This window comes from Gossypium hirsutum, chromosome A03 (genome assembly GCF_007990345.1).
Source record: "Gossypium hirsutum isolate 1008001.06 chromosome A03, Gossypium_hirsutum_v2.1, whole genome shotgun sequence".
NCBI classification, from domain to species: domain Eukaryota; kingdom Viridiplantae; phylum Streptophyta; class Magnoliopsida; order Malvales; family Malvaceae; genus Gossypium; species Gossypium hirsutum.
Window position 1 is genome coordinate 21,250,543 of NC_053426.1, and position 8,652 is coordinate 21,259,194.

General features: G+C 39.4%; 1 non-coding gene across 1 annotated transcript; it reads left to right on the forward strand.

Annotated features, from left to right (window-relative positions):
- The first annotated feature begins 8,250 nt into the window (after positions 1-8,250).
- Positions 8,251-8,357, forward strand: LOC121225784 (small nucleolar RNA R71). Its single transcript, XR_005923681.1, has one exon. It is a non-coding gene; the product is annotated as a small nucleolar RNA R71 (small nucleolar RNA).
- Positions 8,358-8,652: the final 295 nt, after the last annotated feature.

Below are 8,652 nucleotides of genomic sequence, written 5' to 3' on the forward strand. Positions count from 1 at the left end.
GTTTAGTTAATTCTATGACTAACGTAGTGTGTGTCAGAGTTTAGCTGTACATGTCATATATAACCTGTGATAGTGTGATGATTCTTAACATTATTAACTATGTTTTTAAATAGCAATTGATCCCGAACGAGCTGTAGCAGATGATGTTGAGAGTAATGCGCTAGCTTCTGCTCAAGGGATAGCGCCTTCAGAATCTAGACCCGTGTCGAGTAGTTATGGAGGTGAGGCTAAAGAAACCTTTTTCCAAATGATGAACGAGTGGTTCACTCAATATGTCTAGACAAATACGACTGCTCAACAACCTCCACCTCCACCAATTCCTCAACCAATCCCTGTAGTTCCTCAAGTTATTATCCTATACGATTGAACAAGTAGCCAGTTGATAAAATTCGTAAGCATGGGGCTGAAAAGTTTATGGCTACAGTTGACGATGATCCTAAGAGAGCTGAATTCTGGCTTGAAAATACAATCAGAGTATTTGATGAGTTGTTGTGTACACCCGAAGAGTACATTAAATGTCTTGTATCCTTGTTGAGAGACATTGCGTGTCAATGGTGGAATACTTTGACATTAGTGGTGCCAAAAGAACGAGTTACGTGGGATTTCTTTCAATCTGAGTTTAGAAAGAAATATATTAGCCAGAGGCTCATTGATCAAAAACGCAAAGAGTTTCTAGAATTAAAACACGACCGTATGTCTGTGACAAAATATGAACGAGAATTCATGAGGCTTACTAAATATGCCCAAGAATATGTTTCAACGGAAGCTATTATTTGCAAAAGATTTGAAGAAGGATTGAACAGATATATTAGATTGCTAGTTGGAATTCTAGAGTTGAAAGAGTTCGTGGTACTCGTCGGTCATGCTTGCAAAGTTGAAAAACTGGGCAAAGAAAAAAGAAATGCTGATTCTGAAGCCCGAGATTCGAGAAAGAGATTGATGAATAAAACCTATTACTCTTTATCCAATAAATCATGAGATGTTTATAGTCGATCAAATGCATCAGTGGAGTATTCTAATAGAGATCGTGGAAAGCAATTTACGAGTTCAAAAACTCTAGCTACATCAATGGCAAGTGTAGGTAATGTTAGACTAAATAAACCTGAATGTAAACGATAAGGAAAACGACATTTTGGAGTGTGTAGAATGAATGACAAAGCCTATTTTAGCTATGGCTCGCATGAACATTTCATTCAAGATTGTCCTCAGTTAGATGAAAAAGATAAATCTCAGAATGCAAGACCAATCAACATGACTACAAGAGGAAGACCATCTCGTAATTTTGGAAATGTGAACGGTAGTAGAGGTGCTGATGTGCTGTAAATCATGATAAGTTTTATAATTTGTGAATGTCTGTTCTTGAAAACTAACTATTATCACAATAAAGGCAAGTGCACCTTATCGAACAGTAGTATAGCTTATGGCAAGACCGAGATGTTGAACCCAAAGGAACTAAAAGTACTAGTATTAACTTTCTTTTTATTATCTAGCCTAAAAATAAAGGGGTTTGTTTTATCTAAACTGATTACTAAACTAAGAATGCACAGAAAGTAAATTGGGGAAATAACTTTTGGGAAAACTGAATGATTTGGACAGTACCCAAGGGAAAAATCAACCTAGACTTCACTTGTTATTTGACTCTGAATCAGACGATTTATTCATTTAACTTGATCCGTAGAAATCCCTAAGATATATTGTTATTTCTCTCGAGACTAACAACATCTAACCCTAGGTTGATTAATTAAAATCTCTTTCTAATTAAAACCCCTAGTGTTGCATTAACTCGATCTATGGATTCCTTTATTAGGTTTCACCCTCATCCGGCAAAATTATGGCACCCTATGTCTAGGCGTGCAATCAACTCCGCTTAATTATGGTAGATCTACTCTTAGATAGGGACTTTTGCTCCTCTAAATAAGCACATCAATACTTGAATCAATATCCTAGAATATTAAAGCAAGAATTAAGAACTCATAATTAAGAACAAGTCAAATATTTATCATATAATTCAGAAAATAATAACAAGACCCGTCTTAGGTTTCATTCCCCTTAGTTATTTAGGGGATTTAGTTCATAAGTGTAAAAGAAAACAATTCAGAAGAATAATGATAACAAAACATAAAGAAAACCCAAAAACCCCTGAAGGAAATTGAAGGGAGATCTTCAGTCTTGAAAGAGAATCCGACTTCTGAGATGGATCAATCAGCTTTCTTCGAGTAATTTCTTGCCTCCTACTTCGTGTGTCTCCTTTTTTGTACCTCCTAGGGTGTTTATATAGGCTTTAGAATGTTTCAAAACCCTCACGAGTGGCCTTTTCTGAATAGGACTAGACTTAGGCTCGACAGGGACCCGCCCGTGTGAAGTGGCTTAGGACGTGTTGCAATCTGTTAAATAGACATGGGCGTGTAAACTACCCGTGTGAGGAAGTCCAGGCCGTGTTGATTTCCCACGTTGGCCCATTTTTTTCATTTTTTAACCTGTTTCTCTCTCTTTTGACTCTCCTATGCTCACCTAAGTATAAAACATGAAATTAAAGGATTAGGAGCATCGAATTCACCAAATTTAAGGATAGTTCATCCAAAAATATGCTAAGCATGGGATAAAAATATGTATAAATTACGGTTTATCAAATACCCCCACACTTAAGCGTTTGCTTGTCCTCAAGCAAAATTCTCAACTCACAATCAAAATAAATTCTTCTCATCTTATAATTCTCATCAATAGTATCCCAAAATAATCCATAAGTAGTCATACATTGAAAATTCAACTCAAAGGACATCAAAGTTCCAAACATTCCAAGTTGAGCATTTTATCATGAAAACATAGATGTCTCCCCTTATTTAAGTAATCACCTTTGATTCAAAATATCATAGAGTTTCACATCCTCACTAAAGATTCTCTCAAATCACTCGAGGTGTTTAAGGACAAGAAATTTAGCACTCAATAGTCAATATAAAAAGTTATTACCATAGGCTTTCGTGAAAATCAAATCTCCACCACTATATATTGAGATGATTCATCAATCAAAAGGTCTTTAGAGGGTTGTAACGTGGCTTTGGTTAGGGGTGTGGTCATAAGCTAAAAGAAAAGGTTAGAATCGAGATTGAATTGAAAAATTACCTAACTAGAAAAATACTAAAACTACTAATTGCATTCCTAATTAAAAGATCCTAGAATTGAGCTTTTCTTCATAGAATGTGGAATTAAATACTTAAGCTTAAAAATAAATAATTGCTACTAATATGTATGTATGTAATTTTTTTTAAGAACAAGTCAAATAACATAGAACTTTGCTAATTATCAAAAATAAAACATAGCTAAGCAATTTATTCAAATAAAATCTTGAAAAAAATAGGGATCAAATTAATTTAGGGGATTTCAACAATAATGGGTTATGGGTTAATATTGAGGTTAGATCAATGAATGGCTTGTTAGGCTCAAAGGGGCTCACTAAGGGTTAATTATGAGGGTAGGCTTTTATGGAGTGAATGGGTTAAACCTAAATTCCTTTATTATCTTGACATATCAAATCAAATGTGTGGTCTTGACATGCATAATCAAGCAAGTTCTAGAATAACAATTTGATATTAACACACTCAAAGCAACAATAAAAGTGAGCATGAAAGAAAGAATATATGCTTTAAAGGCTTAATATCTCACAAAAATTATGGCTTTTTAATGTTTAACTTGTGAATTTCAACTCAAGATAATACCTAAACTTGAGGAAACAACCTAAAAATTTTAATCAGCCAAGGCACTGATGAGAGTGGAGGAGGATACTCCGATGGTGGTAGAGGTTGGGTTCCATAACCACAGTGTTCAACGAAGAGGTTCTCGTGGTGGTCGGGCAGGACATGGCAGTCGTGGAGAACTTTTTCTAGTGGAGTTGCAAATTCTTAAGTAATAGTGAGCTTTGAAGCTCTTTATAACTACGATAAAATCACTACCTCTTTAGAAAATATGAAGAAGCATAATCACTCGTAAAGAAATAGCTGAAAACATAAATTATCTAATATAGATTATAAAACCTAAAAATAAAACAGTATTAAAAGGCAGTAAAATAAAAAGTATTTTAAAGTTATAAATAAAGATAAAAGTAAAAATAGAAATAATAAATAAAAAGTCTTTGAAAATCTTCATCGCCAGATGGTTTGCGAGGTGGGGGTGGCAATGAGATGTGAAGGTGCTGACAAATCTGATGTAAGGTAGCATTAATGTGATCAAAGCGCTAAAAATACTACTGCTCGAATCGAGTGAGGTGCTCAGAGATGTCAAAGAGTGAAGTCGCCGTATGAACTGACGACAAAAAGGTGGTGGCTGAGAGGCTGGATCCTCGTGAGGTGGAGGGACATCATCACTAATGTCCTCTGGGTCCTCCTGCTCGACTGACTGGACTAAGCGGTACTGAGGAGGATCAAATCCATGACGTCGCTTGATCATCCTCATAGGCAGCATACTCGAGATGCACTGTGGGGACATCTGATCGATGAGAGTGAGGGAGGATGCTTGTGCTGCCATGTTGAGGAGACCGAAGTACCGCGCGAGGCGAGTCACATAGGGGCCGATAGATATGAGTCCATTCCTATACCGCTCCTTCTGATGGCGAATAGGGAGAGGATGAAATAGGCGAGGTCGAACACATGCCCATTCGCCATGCTCCATAAAAAAGTAGGCGTAGTTAGTGTTGACGACGCCGGTGCTCTCTCGCCACCCTATGAAGGTGTGGGCTAGGATGGCGTGTAGGTATCTTACGGATGGGGCGAGAGCCGATGCCTTGGAGCGGCTGGGGTCATAAGTGGCCGAAGTAGGGACGAGGGCCGTCCAACAGTTTAAAGGAGAGTAGTGGATGTGGCGATGGAGGCTGGCGAAGTCGTCGTCGTCCATGAATTCCTCCATGTATAGTCCCAGTGCGACTCTGAACTCAGGCACACTCAGCTGGCGAACTAAATCGCTGAGATGGAACTGGACCGTTCCAGGATCATCAAACTCCGTCATAACGACTTGGAGGTGAAAGGTGGAACAGAGTTTGAGTGTGAGTTTGAGGTACGTCAGCTCGATGATCTCGAAGAATAGCCTCTACGGGTCAATCGTCAGGAGGGCCTGAACTACATTAGCCAGTTGAATTTATTTTAGTACGGCCCAGTCAATGCAACAGCCCACACCTAGGGGTCGGGCTCGTAATATCTAGAAAAGTTCCTCCTGTGGTCCTAGTAGAAATTGGAGGAATGGGTGCCTGATCTCAATGGTAGGACCCAAGGATGATGCTGCTCCTTTCCTCTTCTTCGACGTTAAAAGAGGATCAGTAGTTGAAGGAGCGATGATGTGAAGGTTAGGTGCGGTTGGGTCGGCCACAAGCATGGGTGGTGGGGTCGTGTGGGTTGCGCAAGGGGAGAAGAGGGGATGAAGGAGAGGAAGAAAGGAGAAAAATGGAAGGAGAAAGAGGAAGGAGTGGCCAGTCAGCGGTGGGAGAGGGGATTTCGGAGGCTAGGGTTAGGGTTTTTGGGGAAAGGGATAATGAATAGTGAGGAGTTTATATAGATTTTGGGGCACACGGGCATGCCCATATGTTTTGTAATTTTCAAATTTGGGCGCATTTGAAATTCGGCCCACGCCCATGTTCTTTGGCCGTGTTGGTGCACACGGCCGTGTCACACGACCATGTCCTGCTTTTTGCTTCTCCCACGCCCGTGTATGGATGCACACGCCCGTGTTAATTTCACAGTCTCGAGCACGAGTGGTGAGCACGGGCGTGTCTCACAGCCGTGTTAATTTCTCAGTTTCAACCACAGCTTCTAGACACGAGCGTGGTGCACACCCGTATTGTTTTGATAGTTTTGTCCACAGCTATGTCACACGGCTGTGGCAAAGTATCGAATTCCATGTTGAGGAAAACTTTCGCTTTGTTTTCACATGACCGTATTGCACAGCTGTGTCATCACCCGTGGTATAAGCACGGCCTAAGGCACGCCCGTGTGCCTGGCCGTGTAGATTTGGACAACGTGTGTTCAAGGACTCACTCAGTGAATTAGATGTTAAAAACTAAAATTCAAATAAGTTACCACTGTTAGTGCTTGGGTTGCCTCCCAAGAAGTGCTTATTTATAGTCTAAGCTCGACTTACCTCTCTGTTGCGTGGTCATGGTGGTGCAGGAGTTTACACTCCTCATTCCTGCTATCAAACTCAAAATAAGGTTTTAGATGGGTACGACTTACCTTAAAGGTCCCAAATTTAGGATGGATTACCTCGACTGCCCCATATGAAAAAATGCTGAGAACTGTAAGAGGGATTGCTCCATTAGGTTCAGAAGTGGCAATACGAGGGTCTGCTACATCTAATAGTACTTTGTCTCCAACCTTAAGTTGATTTGGTGAAACATTGAGCTCGTCATGGCGTGGTTTTGGTCTATCGTGTGCTCTCAGTTTCTGTGTCCACCATTCATCTAGTTCTTCGATTTGTAGCCTTCGTTCTTCATAGATGGGTTCTTTGTTGTTACTTGAACAAGGCTCATGCATGCTTTTTGAACGTATTTCCTGCAAAGAAGGTTGCACCACATGATTAGTATTAGTAGAATTTTGAGCTTGAAGAGTGATTGTTTCATCACCCACACGAAGTGTGAGTTCACCTGTACCAACATCAATTATAGTTCTAGCAGTTGCTAAAAAGGGCCTTCCTAAAATTAAAGGCATGTCATTATCCTCTTCTATGTCTAGAACAACAAAATCGATTGGTAATATAAATTTGTCAATTTTAACGAGTACATCTTCATTAATGCCTCTAGGAAATCTAATTGTTTTATCTGCTAACTGAATGCTCATCCTAGTTTGTTTGGGTTTCCCAAGACCTAGTTGTTTAAACATTTTGTAGAGCATAACATTAATACTAGCCCCTAAATCAGCCAAAGCATTACTAATGTCTAAGCTACCAATTAAACAAGGAATCGCAAAACTCCCTGGATCTTTCAATTTGTTGGCCAACTTATTCTAAAGAATGGCTGAGCAAACTGCATTCATCTCCACATGCGACGCCTCATCCAACTTTCGCTTATTTGCTAAAAGCTCCTTTAAAATTTAACTACGTTTGGCATCTGTGAAAGAGCTTTTATAAACAGTAAGTTAATATGTAATTTTTTTAATAGCTTAAGGAATTTACCAAATTGTTCATCTGTGCGGTCTTTCCTTGTCGCATTGGGGTATGGCACCCGTGGTTGGTACTCTTTACTTACTAGTTTTTGACCATTGTGGACTACCTCACCTTTACCTTTACTTACCACAATTCTTTGCCTCGATTTTGGTTCAGGTTCAACTAACCCTTCCTTATCTTGAACGGTAATCACGTTGAGTTGTTCCCTCGGGTTAGATTCAGTGTTACTCGGTAGGCTACCTTGTGATCATTCAGAAATTAGTTTAGCGAGCTGTCCTATCTGAGTTTCGAGCCCTTGGATCGATGCTTGTTGATTCTTAAGTGCTATTTCGGTATTCTGAAAGTGAGTTTCTGACACCGAGATAAACTTTGTTAGCATCTTCTCAAGGTTCGACTTCTTTTCCTATTGGTAAGGTGGTTGTTGAAAACTCAGAGGATGTTGTGACCTTTGATTCCCTTGACCACCCTACGAGAAGTTGGGATGGTTCCTCCAACCTGCATTATATGTGTTACTATATGGGTTATTTTGAGATCTATAATTATTGTTACCTATGTATTGGACTTGTTCTTTCTCAATGCTAGGGTTGAAAGATTGATATTCTGTGAATACTCCTTCATTAGAATCGCACCTCATCACGGGATGTACCTGAGTAGAACCACATAAACCTTCAATCTTTTTATTTAAAAGTTCTACCTGGTTAGATAGCATAGTAACTGCATCGAGGTTGAAAACACCAGCTGCTTTTGTCGGCTTTGTTCTCATGACTTGCCACTGATAGTTATTTAGTGACATCTCTTCAATAAATTCATAAGCCATTTAAGGTGTTTTGTTATTGATAGTTCCACCAACAGCTGCATCAGTTTAGGGAAAAGAGCTAACTGCTCGGGAGAGGCGACTTCTGGCTCTATCTCCAAAGCCAAAGATTCAGTTTCACCATAAATCCTGTAGCTCAGGAACAAGAAATCCCCTATAAAGCAAGAAAGAAATGGCTCTTCCCATGACAGAGTCACCATTGACTCTATTTATTATTATGGTAAATCAGTGTAATAAGTTACCTTGTTGAGGGGTTCACGCTATTGTAAAACATTTGAACCTGCAACCATAAAGGTAAACCATGGTGAGGGCACCTTCTTAATAGATCTGTGTATCTCTCCCATGCATCATAGCGTGTTTCTAGATCCATCTGCACAAAAGATGAGATGTCATTCCTCAACTTAGCCATTTTAGTCGGCGAGAAATATTTAAGTAAGAATTTTTCGTTCATTTGTTCCCAAGTAGTGATTGACCCTCATGGTAATGAGTTCAACCACTGTTTAGCTTTGTGCCTCAATGAAAAGGGAAACAACCGAAGGCGAATGGCATCATCAAAAATGCCATTGATCTTAAAAGTGTCACAAAACTCTAAAAAATTCGCCAAATGAGTGTTTGGGTCCTCGTCTTGAAAACCATCAAACTGAACAAACTGTTGGATCATTTGAATTGTGTTAGGTTTCAGTTCAAAATTATTTGCA